The sequence below is a fragment of the Equus asinus genome, chromosome 6, assembly GCF_041296235.1.
Source record: "Equus asinus isolate D_3611 breed Donkey chromosome 6, EquAss-T2T_v2, whole genome shotgun sequence".
Classification (NCBI taxonomy): domain Eukaryota; kingdom Metazoa; phylum Chordata; class Mammalia; order Perissodactyla; family Equidae; genus Equus; species Equus asinus.
Genome location: NC_091795.1, coordinates 48584416 through 48604541, shown reverse-complemented (window position 1 = coordinate 48604541; position 20126 = coordinate 48584416). Strand labels below are relative to the sequence as shown.

The 20126-nt window shown below is 42.2% G+C and overlaps 1 long non-coding RNA gene across 1 annotated transcript; it reads left to right on the top strand.

The window, feature by feature from the left end:
- The first annotated feature begins 789 nt into the window (after positions 1 to 789).
- Positions 790 to 12864, top strand: LOC139045578 (uncharacterized). The gene is made up of 3 exons (XR_011504265.1): positions 790 to 916; positions 9393 to 9594; positions 9823 to 12864. It is a non-coding gene; the product is annotated as an uncharacterized lncRNA (long non-coding RNA).
- Positions 12865 to 20126: the final 7262 nt, after the last annotated feature.

Genomic DNA, 20126 nt, shown 5'->3' with positions numbered 1-20126 from the left:
AAGAATCCAGTTTTAAAATATGTTAGAGAAAGATTCACTGATCAGGTGACATTTTAGCAAACACTTGAAGAAAGTGAGCCCTGAGGGTATCTGAGGGGAGGATGTTCCAAACAGAGGAAATAGCTAGTGCAAAGGCCCTGAGGTAGGAGGGAACCTGATGTACTAGAAGAATAGAGAGGAGCCCAGAGTGGCTGGAGCAGGTGAGGAAAGCAGACAATAGCAGCAGATGGGGTCAGAGGGGAATAAGAAGGAGTTAAGTTGTGTGCAGTCTTGTAGGCCATGGTGAGGACTTGGGTTTTTACTGTGAGAGAGGATGGGAAGTCACCGAAAGGTTGTGAGCCAAGGACTTGGGTTTTGGAAGGGTCGCTTTGGCTGCTGTGTTGAGAATAGACTGTAGGTGGGCAAGGGCAGGAAGGAGAGACACAGATTAGGAAGCTATTGCCTCCAGGTGAGAGATGGTGGTTGGTCTGGACTAGGGTGTGGCTGTGGAGGTGGTAGGATTCTGGATGCATCTTGAAAGCAGAAAGAACGTGTTTGCTGGTGGATCGGACGGAGTATGAGAGAAAGAAATTAGTCAAGGAAGCCTCTGAGGTTTTTGGTCTGAGCAACTGGAAGAATTGTGTTGCATTAACGGAGATGAGAAAGCTGGGGGAGGAACAGATTTGGGGTCAGGGGGAGATGGAAAATTCAGTGATAATGATAATATGTGCCTTGCCTCCCTCATGGGATTAAATGTGATGATTTATGTGTAATTTACTTTCCAAATCGGCCTCATAGTTCCTAGTATTCAAGGACTCTTTCCCTTCCTCTTCGGAAGCAGCCTGTTTTGTGGATGGTCGCCTCTCTTTCGCTCTCAGGTGGTCCCAGTTGGCCGTGGGTGAAGGGTTCCTGGCACATGGACTACTGGATCTGACAGGTATCCTCTGAACTAAGTTTGGGTGGATATTTTAGGATAGGTCCTCACAACTGTGACTCAACTATGACTTAACAGTTAATACCTTTATTTCTCCCTAGCACAATATTGTTTCTAATTTTTCTTTTATATAGCAACTGATGTTGCCATGCAGATCTCTTGGTTGCTATGAGATGGTAGCATTACTCTGCCCCACGATTGGCCCGGGCCTCCTGTGCTGTGTGGTTCTCAGTTGGGCAACCAACACTGAGCTGTTACTATGGTGAACTCTCTAAGTTCTTTTGATTGGTGGATTTCAGAAATAGGTCATCAGTGGAATTTGTTATATTCCATAAGTAAAAACGAAAAATAAATATCATAACTTTTCCCCGTCACCAACATGAAGGAAATGTAACACTTAATAACATAATGAATCACTGTTGAAAGACTTAGGAACCTTCCTAGAACTGAAGTTGATTATTGATTATTCAGAGTTAGGGGCATCAGGCTGCCCAGATGGGGAGGGGTGTGTGTGTGGGGACTTGCATGTAAACTCCCGTCTCTCTGTGGGACTAAGGGTGATGCTGGGGCCTGAGTGTGGAGGGTGGAAGGGATGTGGGTTCCAGGCAGTGCTGATTCATGCTGCATCTTAGGACTAAGTGTTCTTGTGGTATTGGGAGGGCACTAGGACTTAGATCATCAGACTCCCTCCAGAAAGGAAAGCCACTGAGTGCTCCCGGCTGGAGATGGCTTGACACAGGAGTCCAAGAGTCCAAGTAGGGCTTGTGCTTGCTGAATCCTCCTCTCTCCCACCTCCTCCCCAGCCTCACACAGGTGGCAAGGCAGGTCCTGGAGGGTCAAGCCTCTGCTCATCTTTACTCTTGACAAATGGCAAGAGAGAGTGGAGGAATGAGTTTTAGCCCTTCTAATTTTGTAACTTAACTCCTTTTTCTACAAGAGAAAGTGGGAGAAAGACAGAAGAAGAACCTGGGAGGAGGGATGAATTATTTCAAGTGCATCATATCTATCTTTCTCTAACACTTGACTAATAGGTCCTATTAGCAGTGATGGGTGGGGTGGTGGGATAAGAGGGAGTGGGAGGTGGGGGATGAGGCTGTATGGGAGGGAGAGAGTCGGGGAGCTCCCAAACAGAACAGGTAACATATTAGGGTGCTAAGGCTAATATTCGAAACCCGGAGTGGATCATTTCTAACACCTCTTTCCTAGATGACAAAATCATTTTTAGTAATAATCACACAATGAAACCAAGAGTAATAACAGCCAGAAAAGAAATGTACTTTCATGACACTTTGTATCATATCAACTAGAGAAATTAAAAATAAATATTATAATCCAAAAAAGGAAGAGTTATGGACTAATACTTTTAATTTCGTTAAGGTAGTTTTTGAAGGAAGAGATGAAAACTTAGACCTACGTGTTGGTCTTTCACAGTAATGAACAGCAATCTTACAGTTTCTGTTTTTGCGATTAACTTCTGCAAATTTGTCAATGACTTTGTCAAACTTGTTTTTCTTCCTATATTCATGAAGTATTGATCTATCTTTGATCCAAGAACACTTTCTATTAATTTTACCTTTGAAAGGCTTCTTTCACATGAAGCAATAGATTAAATAAGTAGGAAAAATCTTAGACATAAGGATTCATTTGGCAGAGATGCATAAAAATCCCGTTTCACAATAAACCCCAGAAAATTTAAACACAATAAAGAACTCAAAGTGGTCACGCAGAATGACATAATTGAAGTAACTCAAGTTCTGTTTGTCTTAACAATCACTGTGCTATCATTGTTTATTTTGAATCAATTGTTTAAACAATCAATTGTTGACTATATCGTACAAGAGAGGTTGGAGACTTGTGCCCAAAGCAAGCTTAGTTATGCACTTACTCTCAAAATAAAAGCACGGAGTTTATTCACAGAATCAACTTCCATGTAGCATATGTTTACTAAAGGAGAAGCAATAAAAAATGTACTCAATTGAAACTTACACTTATACCATTAAAACTCAATAGCAATTGCAGCAATATCTTCGAACCTAGACCAACAAAAGACTTTTTTGGGGTTGATTTATTACTGACATTGTTTAGAATTGCTTGCCATGGTGATAATAGAAAGCAGACTGGCTTTTTAGTTGGTTTTATTATTGTTTTTCAAGTCGTCTCCAGGCCTGCACTGCTGGACGGCCTGCCCCTGGGGTGGACCGCTCCTCCCACTTCTGGTTCCACACTGAAGTACAGTCACTTAATCGTGTCTTGCTGGAGCGGGAGAGTGCAGGAAAAGGTGATAATGCACGAGTTTGAAGCAATGACAGAGAGACACTGAGATGTGGTTGGTCAGCAAATATATGGTAACTTCTCTGACCCTGACACAACCAAATGGATTTTTTTCTCTTCTTGCTCTCATAATAAAAGCAAAAAACAATCAAGCATCATTAGCTTAAGTGTCCTTTCCCATTAAAACATTAGTGCTTCCTGCGGCTTTGTGTGCTATTTGCACTAGGTCTTGCGTGACCTAAGATTTCCACCTGAATTTTTGCCATTTTATTCTATTCTGTGGCATTTGTTGTTTTTTATGGGGCTTTTTTTTGGTGAGGAAGATTGGCCTTGAGCTAACATCTGTTGCCAATCTTCCTCTTTTTGTTTGAGGAAGATTGTTGCTCAGCTAACATCTGTGTCAGTCTTCTTCTATTTTATGTGGGATGCTGCCACGGTGTGACTTGACAAGCAGTGCTAGGTCCACACCAGGGATCCGAACCTGCAAACCCCAAGCCACTGAAGCGGAGCACACAAACTTAACCACTACACCGCGGGCGGGCCCCTTTGTGGCATTGTTTTTGACCTCTAATTTCATTTTGCACTGAACTCAGCACTGAGTTTATCTTTCCCAATAAAACACGTGACATGCTTTGCTGAATCTTCAGAACTGGTTTAGACACAGGGGCAATGGAATTGGAAGCACGAAGTTGCAGGAACAATTATGAGGGCTAGAATGATTGGTAAGGGGAGGAGGAGGAAAAAATAGCAGAAGTCATGACTTACTTTTCTAGGTTTGCTATGTATGACACTCCCCTTTTTCCCTGTCACGTCATCAGACAGATATATTTAGATCCACCCTTGTATTGATAGATGGTTTCCTGGGTAGGGTGATATAATAGCTCTGGTGACTGAAATTTTACCATTAATTCTGTATTTTCCTTTAGGTTAAATATTGTTTGTTCTGGAAAGCAACTACCTCTGGAGTGCAGACACCTCTGGGAGAAGTAACAGATCAAGTCTCTAACACTTTAGTATAAATGAGTATACTCAATTGCTTCCTCTGTTATATGATTAGCAGGATGTGGATCCTGGGTACTTAGAAAATCATGGACACTTCTCTCAACTCAGCCCTGGCCAGCCTTGAATCTCTGCCTTTGTTTTAAGGAATTCCAATTCCCACATTGAGGAAATAAACAGAAAAAACCCCACTCTGTTGATGATGGGTCTGAAGAAACTTCATATGCAAAGGATAACATGCTTTAATTTCATTTCTCTCCCGAGAACCAGAACTTCTTCCTGACCTACAACACAGCCCCTTGCTTCCCCTGCAGAGCACCGGAGGCTTCGTGCTATCATTTGTATCTCATTTCTATTCTACTCACATATGTCTGGGGAGAGGGCCCTTTGAGGTTTCTTCTTGGCTCCACTTCAGGCTCCATAATAGTAATGGATCCATGCTTCTTAATACAGTGAGGGCAGGTGGCAGCAATCCAAAGTGGCCTCCACCGAGTGTGTTTGGAGGAGTGGCATTTTCAGCATACATTAAAAAATCAGGAGCCAGCTAGGACAAAAGCCCAGACTGACAGTATGTCCCTAACAAGAGTGCCTGCACCAAGATTTTAAAAAAAGAAAGAAAGAAGGCATTTTCTATTGAATTGAGTTAATGTTCTGTGCCAGCTTTTGTTCTTGGGAGCATCATGTGTGTGTGCATGTGTGTGCGTACATGTGTGTTCACGTGCACAGGACTAGTTGCTCACACAGCTGCTACCTGAGAAATCACAGGGGCGAGTTGTGGAAATGATGCTGGAGAGTATTAAGAAGGCAGCTGAGAGAGTGACCACAAAGGTTTTCAAGAGCAAATGAGGTAACCTTGACTTTGTTAATAATTTGTCTCCTGTCAAGTTTTAAAAATATATTTATGTCAACATAGAATCCAAGATTGTTTATTAATTGACCATCTGGGTGGTTCTGTTCGTAATATGCATGTATTCCAAACACAAGTTGTTAATAGGAAGCACTAAAACTGATTTGGATATGGAATAGGATCCATTATTCTAGGGTTTAGAACTACATACTCTATATCTGTAGTACCACATAAATTCATACTCCATTTCATGAGCCATTGTCCTTCAATATAGCAATTTCCCAGAAATGTGTGTATAAGTTAAATACAGTCCTGCGCTGCATAATGTGGTTTCACTCAATGACAGACCACATATATGATGGTGGTCCCATGAGATTAGTACCATATAGGCTGGGTGTGTAGTAGGCTACACCTTCTAGGTTTGTGTACGTACAGTCTATGATGTTCTCACAATGATGACATCACCTAACAGTGCATTTTTCAGAACATTTCCCTGTTCTTAAGCAATGCATGACTGTATTTTTAAATAAAATCATATTTTGATTGCTCTAAAAAATGAAAATTCCCGTGGCCAAACTTTCCTTTCTGGGGGCCAGCCCTGTGGCTGAGTGGTTAGGCTTGCACACTCTGCTTCAGCGGCCCAGGATTTCTGGGGTACGGATCCTGGGCACAGACATGATGCTGCTCATCAGGCCATGTTGAGGTGGCATCCCGCATAGCACAACCAGAAGGACCTACAACTAGAATATACAACTGTTTGCTGGGGGGCTTTGGGGAAAAGAAGAAGAAGAAGAAGAAGAAAAGATTGGCAACGGATGTTAGCTCAGGCGCCAATCTTTAAAAAAAAAGCAACCAAAACTTTCCTTTCTAAAAAGTATGAGTTAGGAATGAGAAGGTCATTTCCCTCTGTGAGCTCAGTTTTCTCCTCTATAACTTAGAGGGCGAGTGCAACAAAAGATCTCTAACACTGCTTTCCAGCTTTATCCTTCTTTGTTCTAAAACTGTTTTGTAGTGTGAATAATCACCTCATCATTTATTCATCATCTTTTTAATCTGGGGTTGTCATTCTGGGCTGCCTTAATCAAGAGGGGTTCACCTGAATGGGTACTAACAGGTAGTCTGAATTCGTCATTTCTTTCCATTCTTCTTTTGGGATGAAGTGAAATGAGTCATAAGTGAGGAGGTTATCAAAGCACACACAGATCAACAGGAAGACAGAGACAGGAAGAGAGGTTGCGAGACGTCAGCATTTTCCCCAGGCAGCTTGAAAGCAAAAGCAGAGCCCTGGTTGTTTGCTCACAGCTTTTGTACACTGACCTGTCAGCATTGGACTCCTGGCCATGGGGGCACAGCCACGAGCCTTTCCTGGAACCTGGCAGGCCTCACATGCAAGTGGCTGTCCTGCAGGTGTCTATGCAGGAGAGAAAGTCTGTGAACTGTGTGAATTCCAGGAAGTGAGTCTAGGGTCAGTCCTGGGGCATGGCTTGCCCCTGCCTTTACCCTGATTGACTATTCCTTGAAATTCTCCCTATACCGAAAAGTGCCTTGAAAGAATTTTTTCCTTAGTATTTCTGCTGTGGGAAATTAAGAGCCTCTTCTTGGTGATAGTAAAATTAAGTAATTTTGTACCATTGGTGGCTTTTGGTGGTATAAACCTATTCCTCTGGAAAGAGCCTATGGGCCAAGAGTACTTATTAGCATATTTTGAAGGAAATTGCCAGCAAAATATGATCTGCCTCTAAATCATAAAAATTCCTCAATTTGTAGATGTATAACCACACCACTGACAGAAAAGAATAACTTGGTTTACCTTAGCAGCCATTTTATGAGTACCCATTCTTTGTCCAGCAGTGTGCTAAAGGTGAAGAGATCAGACCCTCCTTACTGTATTTTAATATTCCCGCATGTCCTCCTCTTGTGGACTGAATGCTTATGTCCTCCCACAATTCATATTTGGAAACTCTACCCCTGCCCCATCAGTGTGATGTATTAGGAGGTGGGGCCTTCGGGAGGTAATTAGGGTTAGACGAGGTCATGTGGATGGAGCACTCACGAATGGGATTAGTGTCTTTATGAGTCATGAGAAAGCTTGCTTCCTCTCTCTGCTCACCACCATGTAAGGATACGTGGGAAAGTTGACAGCTGCAACCCAGAAGAGGACCCTCACTAGGACCTGACCATGCTAGCACCCCGATCTCTGACTTCCAGCCTTCAGAACTGTGAGAAACAAATCCCTGTTGTTTATAAGCATCCCAGTCTATGTACTTTGTGATAGCAGCCTGAACTGACTAAGAAACCCTCTTAGTGTCAGTATTTTCCAGAACCACATGCTGGTCTATTTTTCCTACCTAGGATTTTGTGATGTGTAACAGCACTCAATAAATTCCAGTTTATCTTTGGTTGTTTATAAAGCAGCAAACTTGCCAAAATTGTCTATTATGCATTTTGACTCTATGCCAGTCAGTAATTTTCTAGGAATGGTTGTTTTCTAATATAGTCTTCAATTCATAGTATGCTGCTGGATTATTTGAACATTACTGACTCATCCATCCTATAGTCTCAGTACAATTATTATGACAGCTGACATCATTTACCATAGGGAAGGGAGTAGAACTTACTCTTCCAGTGGTGACTTGACTCTGTTTATAGATAATATCAGAAGGTTGTTTTTTGTAATCATTTTCAAAAACAATAACCCTCTTGTAAATTGTTTTAACAGACTCTCATGCCATCAGAAAATATACTTTGGCTATATTTTATCCTTAGAATTTTGGCTGAACTGATGCAGGTAAATATCACAAAGGTATAGGCTAACCTGGGGTAGGATACACTCCTGAAAACGTGGTAGAATGTCAAAGTTCTCTAGACACCTCATTATTTGACAAAAGTTGTTGGTAAGGGACCCAGGGACGCTACAAGCACCATATCTGTTATGAAAATGGTAACTGAACCCCAAACTCTATAAGAAGATGATTAAAATCCAAATTTGAATATGGAGTTTTAAAGGGAAGGGTGTAGAAAAGGTGATAAGAAGTTGTTGAAACAACTTGCTCAACAATTTTTATGTGGACTGTGGTGGTAGTGACTATCAGAACAAGACTGGAAATGATTTCAGCACCCCCTTTGGCATGCTGTGTAAATGCAAGAGAGGGCAGCTTTAAATTGAATGTGTTTAGTGTAAATTGAACATTTTAGTCTGCGGGCCCATTTCTACCCCTGCCTTACAGTCTTGCTCTCGATGCTTCTTGGTTGTGGGACATGAAGGAGTGGCTGGGATTAGCTGTGCTCCCAGCTCACTCTCCTCCTGCTTTCTTGGTAGCTGCACCTTGAGTTGACCTTAATGGTCTCTCCCAAGGTTGGCTGGAGCTGTCGTTGTGCTCTTGGATCCACTCTTCCTTCAGATCCTAAGAAAACACAACTCAAAAGAGGATTGCGAGCTTTTGCCACCTTTGATCTCTGAGCAGGAAAGGTGACTGTAATATGATTAATGAGCTCAGCTGGACTTTGCCCAGTGGCCAGGGCATGGTGTGGCCTCCCAGAACATTTAGAGGAGGAATGGGAAGAGACTCAGCATGCTCTGATGGCAGTTGGCCTCTTGGAAATGTGTAGGCTTGGAGGAGGTGTCCCATCCCAGCAGGATCTCCTGTCATGGACTGAGAGAGACATGCTGAAGGGGATGGCCACCCACCCACTCAAAAAGAATAATTCCACCCTTCTGCTAGCTGTCTGTTCCCTCTGATTTAAGCATGTTCCTGTTAAATGTGGCAGAATCTGAATTAGTGGGGGAAATGGGCTTGAGTGGCATATAGAGAGGGGCTTAGCTAGGAGGGAGAACCAGGCAAAAGGGAGATGACCTAAACCATGAACAGACCGGTGCTCCAGCTCAGAAAGACTATCATCACTACCTAAACCTTACTGAGTTTAGGCTGTGACTATTACCTTCTTGGTAAACTGTGTAATGTTTATTGTCCCTTATGGATTCAGTTCTTCTCAATAAGTTTTTCTTTCTTTTGAGAAATGTCCCCTCCTGGTGAAGGGAGGTCTCTGAACTGCTTGGGCATAGGATTGGTTGTACCGGCTGTAGCTATATAGCGGTGCCTTCTCTGGGTGGAGGGCTTGAGCGGGGGGTGGATCTGACCTGCTCAGCTTACTGAGCTGAGCCCTGGCCCAGGGCTGGGTCAGCTGAAGGAAGGAACATCTTTGTGTAATTGGTCTGCATTTTTCTAGTTTGCACAAAGTCCTCTTAAAGTGCCAGTAGCATGTGACCACCATCCCAGGAGGGTCAAGGAGCCGTGTGCAGTGGCTTCCTGGTCAACATGGATAGCTCATGGGTACATCTGAACAGAGTCTATTCCTCTTTAGGTTGCTGCCTACCACTCTGGTATCTGATCAGTGGCAAAACCTTGACCTTCAAGAGTTCCGTGAATGTGCTGGTCTAACTGCTCTTGAGGAAGGCCCAGGTTCCCTCCAGCGTGGGCTCTGACAATAAACCTTCGACTCTGAGAGGACTCTGAAGACTTGAATTTTCCATCCTACTCCACCTCCAATAGTTGTTTGATCTAGGGTGAGTCATTTAACCCTCCAGATCCTTCATTTCCTTACCTGTAAAAAGAGGTTGACAATTTTCACGTCAAGGGATTGTCCTGAGAATTAAACAAGAGAATTCTGGAGACCATTTTGAGATGTAGTATCCTGAACAAATTGAAATGTTAGGAGTGATCATTGCTCCCCATGCACGTTTAGCCTCTGATTCACATTGGGGAAACCAGATGTTCTTGTTTCCATTTTGTAGGGTGGCCACTTCAAAGGCTTGCTGAGTCTGCTTTATAACACCCGTGAGAATTATGCCCCCGTGTTCTGGAAGCAAGGCTGCACCATGAGCTCTCTGTTGCTGTTTTATTGTAGGAAACTTCCTTACAGATAAATAACACTGCTCATGGGAACTTCAGAGAGAAGATCTTCTCTGTGCCATAAACAAGATTTATTTTTGTGAAGTTGGATACTCGTGAAAAGTAAAAGTCAAAAGACTAGGGGACAACTGATGTCAGAAATCTGACTCTCTTTAAATGGACCTCAAAATGTTTTTGTTAGTTTACAGATGATAAGAATAAACATTTGAGGCAGACTGAGACAAATTATAATCTCTTGGGTTATGTGTCTCCCACTCCACAATGCCATCGGCAGCACTCCCAAACTGCTGTCAGAAGAACCTCTCTTTCAAGTCTTTCTCCATACCATTGCATCCTCCTATTAAGATCCTCGATATGTGGACCCACAACTGGGTTGATGGGTGGGTGGAGTAGGTAGTAATTGAATTTAAAAAAATCCTTCCATCCCCAAATATCTCCTGAGCATCCCATTGCTGATGACTGAAATACTATTATTAGCCATTAATTCCTTTAGATTAAGAGGTTACTTCCTATTAAAATCCAAGCAATTCCTAGAAGAGTAACATATTAAAACTATTATACCTTAGTGTGAAAGACTTCAGTCAGGGGTCAGCAGACTTTTTCTGTAAAGGATCAGATAGTAAATATTTTAGATTTTGTGGGCCATAAGGTCTCTGTTGCAACTACTCAACTCTGCCATTGCAGGATGAAGGCAGCCATAGATGGTACATAATGAATGAGCATGGCTAGGTTTCTATAAAATTTCATTTACAAAACAGGAGGTGGGCTGCATTTGGCCTGTGGGGTACAGCTTCCAATCCCTGACTTAATTGAATCTTTCAAAGGGAATGACCAGCTGAGAGCAGGAGAAGGGAGCACTTGACCCCTGGTGTGGGGGAAGGGGAGGTGACGAGCAGCGTGTGAAGACGTGGGACAAAAAGCCACGGGGAGAGGTGGACGTTGTAAGCCAAACTTCATAGGACTTAGTCCTGTTTAGACATTTAGACATTTTTTTTTTCTGAGTTTGTTGACTCAATCAATTTGTTTACTACATATATTTCTACAACTTATTTAGTGGAGGAGGGTACCCCTTTTTTTCACTCATTTTAATTTTATTTCGTATATCATTCTTATTTAGTATAAGAATTTAATAGCCACAGAACAAGGCAGCTCCCATTCTACCATTTAACGGCTTAGAATCTTGTTCATGTCAAGGAAGTTGCTAAACATTAAAAAGGAAACCCTTTGAATACAAATAGATTTCAAATGTATTACACTCTCCTTCCTCTGTTTACGTTGAATGCTTTTTGACGCTTGAGTTACATTGTGGCTGGTCTGAGAACTAAATGGTTTTCTGATTTCCTGGAAGCTGTGCATGAAAGAAGCTTTTTCCTTTTTTGTCCAGACAGCATTTTATTTCAGGATCAATGGTGGCTGATGCATGTTGCTTAATCTTAGCTGTGACACCTTCTTGACGTAAAAAAAGAATTATTTGTAAGTCTTTTCAAGGCTCATTCAGGTGTCAGTGGGCACGTAGGGGGAAGTGCAGGATACCCACAGAGCTGGCGTTGCTGACGCACCCTACACAGGGCGTGAGCTTGGCCAGGAGCATGGCGGGATTTGATCTAAGACATTACTCCTCTTTGTCAGTCCCTCCTGTGACAGACAGTGCAGGATGGAAGATGACAAATTTAGAATTAGGAATGGAGTCTGCAGCTGTGGACCAGGCAACTAGACTCACAACCACAGCCTCTGAGAAGGATAAAACTGGCCTCTAGGGCAGTGGAGTCCTTGCCTTGGTGCCTGCATTTTACTGTGAGATGTGCTGGCTTCTTTCCACCTTTGGGAATAAGCCCAATGCCTTGGAGACAGTCTAATTATCTTTTTTTTTTTTTTTAAAGATTTTATTTTTTCCTTTTTCTCCCCAAAGCCCCCCAGTACATAGTTGTATATTCTTCGTTGTGGGTCCTTCTAGTTGTGGCATATGGGACGCTGCCTCAGCGTGGCTTGATGAGCAGTGCCATGTCCGCGCCCAGGATTCGAACCAACGAAACACTGGGCCGCCTGCAGCGGAGCGCGCGAACTTAACCACTCGGCCACGGGGCCAGCCCCGAGTCTAATTATCTTTTTATACATTCATAAAGAAGTTTATTTTTGGTAAAGACACTCAAATTGGAATATACTTGATTGGTTTACATTGGAAAAGTAATTTTGGGGCTCATCAGACAAATTACATTAAAAATGCTGAAATGCTTTCCAGCTATTACCTAGTCTAGCCTACTTCTCTCTGTATCAGGGAGACGGAGTAACATTCAGATTATAGGGTCTGTGTTTATTTTGTGCCCCTAAGTATGAATTAGTAAGAGAAAAACTTTGCTTTTAAAAAGGGACTCCAGTTATGTGTTGCTTAACGACAGGGATACATTCTGAGAAAAGCTTTGTTAGGCGATTTCGTCGTTGTGTGAACATCAGAGAATGTACTTACACAAACCTAGATGGTACAGCCTACTTCACACCTAGGCCCTATGATATAGCCTACTGCTCCAAGGCTACAACCTGCACAGCACGTTATTGTACTGACTACTGTAGGCAACTGTAACACAATGGTAAATATTTGTATATCTAAATGTATCTAAATATAGAAAAGCTACAGAAGAATACGGTATAAAAGATTAAAAATGGTACATGTGTGTAGAGTACCTGCCACGAATGGAGCTTGCAGGACTGGAAGTTGCTCTGGATGAGTCAGTGAGTGAGTGGTGAGTGAATGTGCAGGCCTGGGACAGTACCGTACACTACTGTAGACTTCATAAGCACCATACACTTGGCCCACACTAAATTTATTAAAAAATATTTCTTTCTTCAATAATAAATTAACATTAGCTTACTGTATCTTTTTTACTTTATAAACTTTCTAATCTTTTTTAACTTTTTGACTCTTTTGTAATAACAGCTTAAAACATGCATTGTACAGCTGTACAAACATTTTCTTTATTTCTATCCTTATTCTTTAAGCTTTTTTCTACTTAAATTTTTTTTTTAACTATTTAAGCTTTTTTGTTAAAAACTAAGACATAAACACACACGTCAGCCTAGGCCTACACAGGGTCAGGATCGTTAATATCACGGTCTTCCACCTCCACATCTTGTCCCACTGGAAAGTCTTCAGTGATAATTACACGCCTGGAGCTGTCATCGCCTATGATTACGATGCCTTCTTCTGGAATACTTCCTGAAGGACCTGCCTGGGGCTCTTCTTGAGGAGGTGTGACTCTTTTCAGAAATATGTCTGTGGTGGTTTGCTTGGTTTGTTTCTTTTTTTTTTTTTTTACCATAGATTTGTTTGTAAGCAGGCAGTGCACTATGAAATTCCTCTCTATTAATGAAAACCTTTTGGGGTTGGGGTCCGTGTTTTCAAACTTTTTAAGGAGCTTGTTGACATCTGCAAAAGCTTCTGCTAAACCCTTCACTGTGAATTTTCTTGGAGGTTCTTCTTTTTCTTCTCCTGCAGTTTCTTTTTCTCTTGCCTCTTCTCCAGCTGTGCATCCTGTTCCAGTTCCAACAACTCCTCATTAGTCAATTGCTCAGGAACGACTTATAGGAGCTCCTCAGTGGCATCCTCATCACACCCAGGGTAAAGTGTCCGCCGTCTCAACCACAGCCTCGTTGATTTTTGCAACCTCCTCATCTTTGGCAAATCCTTTGAAGCCACTGACAAACCTCTTGAGCATCTTCTTCCAGACGCCATTCATGCACTCCTTGGTGACATCACTCCAAGCACATGCAAGGTTTTTGATGCAGTCATAGATGTATTCTTTCCAGAACTGCATCAGTGTCTTCTCAGTATCTTCCTCAGTTGCAGCAATAGCTTGGGCAAAGGTCCTCCGCAGGTGGTAGGCCTCAAAAGCTGCTATAACTTCTTGATCCATTGGTTGGATTAAAGAGGTGGTGTTTGAAGGGAGAAACACACCTTTGATATTGGGATGAAGATCACTAATGAAAGGTGATGTCTGGGAGCATTATCAACAAGAAGCAAAATCTTGAAAGGTATGTTATTCTCTAAACAGTATTTCTCCATTTTGCTGGCATGGCAATTTAGGAGGGCATCTTGGAAGAGAATCTGTGTCATTCATGACTTCTTATTGCTCCTGTAGCACACTGGCAGTGTGTGCTTATTGATATGATTGAAGGCCCTAAGTTTCTCACTGTGCCAGATTTGCAGCCTACAACACTGCCCCCAAGCAAGACTGTTATCCTGTCCTTAAAAGCCTTGAAACCTGACATTGACTTGGCCTCCTTGTGGATGGAAGTCCTTTCAGGCATCCATTTTCAGATTAGGGAGATTTCACCCATGTTGAATATTTGCTCTGGTAAGTAATTTTCCTCCACAATGAGCTTATCTAGAGTTTCCAAAAATGCTTCAGCTGCCTTCACATCAGCACTCACAGACTTATCATTCACTTTCATGTTGTGAAATGGATAACAATTCTTGAATTCTTGAAACCACCCAGAGCTAGCAGTAAATTCAGCATTGTAGTCGGGTCTACACTTTTCTTTCAACATCACAAATAAACTTTTTGATTTTCTGTGAGAGATACACTTCTGGGTCTAGTCTTCAATCCAGGTCATTAGAAGTTTCTCCATGTCTGATATAGGACTTTTTTGAATTTTTGTTAGTCTCATCGCCTTCAATTAAACACATCCTTTAACAGCTTCCATCACTTTGTTCTTATTCTTCAAGTCATAGCTATGGTGGAATGGGACATACCTGACTGGCGAGCAATAATCATCACTGATTTTCCACCTTCATAGTCCTTAATCACTTTTAATTTTGTTTCCAGGTCATTCACTCGACCTGGCCTCTTACTGGCAACATTAGCATTGGATTTTGTACACTTAGGGGCCAGGATGAACAAAACAGCATGAGGTTAAATCAAGCACAAGAGAAAATGATGCAATCAAGAGACACAGTAAACACGAGATGTATGAGGCTGCTGCTGATGTAACGTGGCATACTGCTTTACAGTAAACTTTTTTTACTAAGTAGAAAGAGTGCACTCTAAAATAATAATAAAAGTATAGTAAATACATAAATGAGTAACATAGTTGTTTATCATCATTATCAAGTATGATGTACTGTACATAATGGTATGTGCTGTACTTTTATACGACTGGCAGCGCAGTAGGTTTATTTACACCAGCATCCCCACAAACATGTGAGTAATGCGTTGTGCTATGATTTTATGACGGCTACACCATGACTAGGTGACAGGAATTTTTCAGCTCCATTATAATCTTATGGGACCACCATCGCATACGCGGTCCGCCTTTGACTGAAATGTCGTTATGCAGTGCATGACTGTGTTAACATTCACTAGATGGTTTGTACGTGGACCTCTTCCCTCCTTCTGCAGAATATTGTCAGGGATCAGAATGCAGAGAGGACAGAAGACCCTCATCATCTGTGCTGTGTACGGCCAGCTCCAGAAGAAAGCGTTGTACTGCACCTGCAACAGCCAGGGTGCCTCCAGAAGCAGATCCAGTGAGGTACACACATGCATACACACACACACACACACACACACACAAACAGAGTTGGTTCTTGCTATTCATGGGAGTTATGTTCTATACAGTTGCCACAAACACTGAATTAGCAAATACTGAGCAATGGCTCCTAGGGGAAATACAGGGTTAGGTTCCTGTGAGCCTCTGGTCACATTTTCATCAACGGATCAAGATACAATCTTGTTTTATGTGTGTTTCTGTTTAAAGACCTTATTCACATTGCTGATTCATTATCATTGAACTGACGGCCAACAGCACTTTAACTCATGCCTGAATGAAGCTTATCTAACATGAGTATATTCTCGTAAGCCACGTCACAGCCTTCTGGTGTTAGGAACACTAGACAGCACTTCAGCACTATGCTTAGGGGCCACTTTAAACAGCATAATCACCAACGAAAAGCACAAAAATATGAAAATTGTGGCACTAAGTAGACTGTGACAAGGTCTATTTGTTTACAGTTTGAGAGCTGAACAAGAAGGCAGGGAGTCGCCTCGTTAAACTTCAGCTGGAAATGTACACGTTAGGTGACTCAAATTTTTCACCCCTCTGCACGTGCCCATGAATGATGGCAGAAGTGCCTCAAGTATTGATTTGGGGGTTACAAATAAATTTTAGCAAGCAGGCAAATTCACAAATGTGGAATCTGTGAATAATGAGGATCAACTGTACATATATCAAGATTTATTTCAAGGACTTGGCTTACATGATTGTGGAGACTGGCAAGCCTGAAATCTGTAGGGTGGTGGCAGACTGGAAACTGTGGCAGGAGCTGAAGCTACATTTAACAAGCGGAATTTCTACTTCTTCAGAGAAACCTCAGGTTTGCTCTTACAGCCTGTCAAGTGATTGGATGAGGCCCGCCCAGATTATCAAGAATAATCTCCTTTACTTAAAGTTAACTGATTGGAGCTGTAAACCACATCTACAAAACACCTTCACAGCAACACCTAGACTAGTGTTTAATTGAACCAATGGGTGCTATAGTCTAGCCAAGTTGACACATTAAACTAACCATCACAGCACCCAATTTAGAGCCCAGGAAAGTAGCCCTGGAGGGAATCTTCCCTTTGCATTTTTCTAGAAGGCTAGTGTGAGAGAGCAGTAACCCATCAACCCCTTCCTCTGGCCTGCGTCAGTGTTTGTTCGATATATTCCAACTTCCACTCTGCAGAGGGACCTCACTCAGTCAAAGCACTGACCACAGTCAGAGACGAGAGAGCCTTTTATTGAACTGCTAAAAAGGGATGGAGATTTAAGCCTCTCGCTTTGATTCACCAAATATGATGTATCTTTGTTTTTAATTGGATAATTTTCTTATCCCTATTGATTCAGGCTCTTTCCGCTCTGAGCCTCTTCCAGCAGCCGGTTGCTCAGCCCCTGCCCTGGAATTAACGAGAGGGCTCTGACTGCTCCCAGCAGATGGGCTGCTGCATCCTGTCAGCAGTGTTATTGCGCAGCAGTGGCGTAATTGTCTAGTTTCCAGAGTACCAGGCTTCCCCATTTTCTTGGGCCCATGATGGTTAGGAAAGAAAGGGGGAGGGAACTTGCCCTGTACCTCTCTGTAGCTGGTTGCTATTTGAGGTGTGGTGCATGAACCAGCAGCATTGGCATCACTTGAGAGCTCATTAGAAATGCAGAAGCCCAGACCTACTGAATCAGAATCTGCATTTTCACCCAGATTCCAGGTGATCCATATGCAGAGCAAAGTTTGCAAACACACTCTAGGTGGAATCTACAGTCCTTCAACCCTCATTGTGTAGGTCTTGAGCCCTGATGCATCTTTCAACCTGTTTTGAATCAGATATCCCAGAATAACTCTGCTCTACCTGGTGCTGGTCAGTGGACACCTCCATCCTGCTTCCCACAATTGGGAGCCCTTGAATAATCCCACCTGCCAAAACTGGCCTGCATTTTTCCTTTCCCTGGTTGGGCATGACTTTCTATTCTCAGCACCTCCCCAGGAGCACTACTTCTGCCCTATCCTGCCCTATGTTCTCGCCAGCTCCCCTGCCCCTTGAATGACTGTTGGGCTCTACCCGCCAGCATTTGTGGGGAGGAGTGACTGGAGCTTCCTTTTCAGAACTGACTTGGACAGATTCAGACACTAAAGAGCACATATCAGAGAGGAAGTAGAATCAGCTGAGAGATTGAGGGAACATGGGGTCAGTTTCTGGATGTCTCACTTCTGGAATGATCTGAGGTCAACACATGATCTCTACTTAAGCCTCCATTGCCTCAATTCTAAACTGATGGGAAAGCTACCTTTGAACACCCTCTGTAAAATCCTTTAAACCAGTTTGGGATTTTAAAGATTCTCTATGCCTTTGCTTTTGAGGCTAGTTTAACAAGGGATCTGCGGCCAGCAAAGAGTTAGAGTGTTTATTTCACTAGCAGTCTAATAGTCCCTTTTGTTTTTTATTAAGCATGGAATCCATTAACATGTCATTATGGGATATCACCATGCCATGGAGTGAAATGGTTAATCGAGTGGCATGCCTTTATTAGTATAGTCTGTAATTATAAAGGCTATTTTCGAAACCCCACATTTGATCATTCCTGAAGAGGGAGGATTTCTCATCATGAAAACCAGCTATAATCTGGAGATAATTACTCATATTTCCTTTCCCGACCTTATGACTATAGGAGTAGGCAATGGATTGGTTCAGAAAATAATCTCAAGCTTTTCCCACTTAAAAAGTATGTCAATTTCTAGGTTCATCACCTGTGTCTCCAGAAGTGGAGAACACATATAGTCATAAGCTGAATAATCAACTCCAGCCTGCAATTTCCTGAGGGTCATTTTCACGACCTGTCTGAATCACCACACGGTTAATATGATTGCCATTGTATCCAGATGGACTAAGTGCATGTCGATAGATGTGCAAATCTGCTTGAGCAAAATAAATTAATCATACAAGTAGATTGACTTACACATGCCTGGAACACCGTGAACTACAGATCTTCCTCAACGTACGATGGAGTTACATCCCGATAAATCCATTGTAAGTTGAAAATTTTGCAAGTCAAAAATGCATTTAATACAACTAATGTTTTGACGACCATAGCTTAGCCTAGCCTACCTTAAGCACACTCAGAACACTTATATTAACCCACAGTTGGGCAAAATCATCTAACACAAAGCCTATTTCATAATAAAGTACTGAATGTCTAAGTAATTCATTGAATAGTGTACTGAAAGTAAAAAACAGAATAGCTTTATGTGTAAAGAATGGTCGTAAGTGTATTGGTTGTTACTCTTACGATCATTGTGGCTGACTGGGAGCTACGGCTCGCGGCCACTGCCCAGCATCACGAGAGAGTAGATGTAGTACTGCATATCACTAGCCCAGGAAAAGATCAAAATTCAGAATTCAAAGGATGGTTTCTACTAACTGCATATTGCTTTCACACCATCATAAAGTCAAAAAGCTGTAAGTCAAAACATCGTGAGTTGAGGACCCTCTGTCTTGCACTACACAATTCTAGGAGGACACTCTTACTATCCATGTGAACGAAGTTCAGGTGCAGTGCTCAGCCTGTGGGACTGCAAGTCGAAGCCCTAGGAACATTCTTTTCCTGATTCTGTGTGTGACTGATGTCTTGTCAGCCATCCATTTTAGCCCAAATATCACCTTCTCAGAAAGGCTTCCTTGACTGCTTAATCCAAAGGAGCTGCACCCTTACTCCCCATTCTGTTTATTTCCTTCATGGTACTTAGCATAGTCTGAAATGATTGAGTTTAGTCTCTGCCTCTCTACACCAAACTGGAAGTTTCTGGAGGGCAGAGATGTTTGTCTTGTTAGAAGCCTGATACACAGTGGGTGCTCACCACGTGCTTGTGGAATGAGTGAATGAGATACTCAATGTGTGCATTTAAAGCAATGCCCACAAAATGGGAAATTAGGAATCTTTTATCCTCTCACCAAAATGCTAAGGTAAATTTTCTGCCATGGTTATTCTTTCTGGAAATTTTTGTTTTGTATAATTTCTTCTGTCCCGGTTTACCTTGGCCTTTTTTCCCCCACCTCTGCGATCTTAAGGTAAAAATAATGACCCTAAACCTCCCTAAAATGAGAGAACCAGTTGGCATTTGAGTGCCTACTGAATACCAGACATGGTTACAAATACAAAGCCACGAAGATCATGGTCCTTACACCAATGATGAGGCAAGACATAAATAGGAAATGCTGATACTTTTTGATTATTCAAGCTATGCCTGTGTTCACAAGGACTGATGGGGAAGAGAACTATCTTTCTTTGCTCAATATCCTCAGAACTAGAAAGATATTCCTTTAAAATGCATTTTTTCTAGTACCGTAAAAACTTTAACACCAATTTGAGGAAAGAACAGAAGAGTTGTCACAAAGAAATATACGATTAACTACCAAATTAATACGACCATGACTGCTACAGAAGACTGTGAGTTTATTTAGCCTGAGATAGAGAAGATTTTATGAAGGTTGGCACCGAGTCTGAGGGTCTTAAAGGGAATGTGGTCGGATTCCTGGTTTGAACCTAAGTTTTTTATGCTAGCAAGGCTAAAATATTTCCAAGTACATCTGATAAGCCCGCTGGGCAAATAGCTCCCAGATGTCCACTTGCATGAAAAAATTGTCAAGGCTGACTCTGCGGGGGTCAG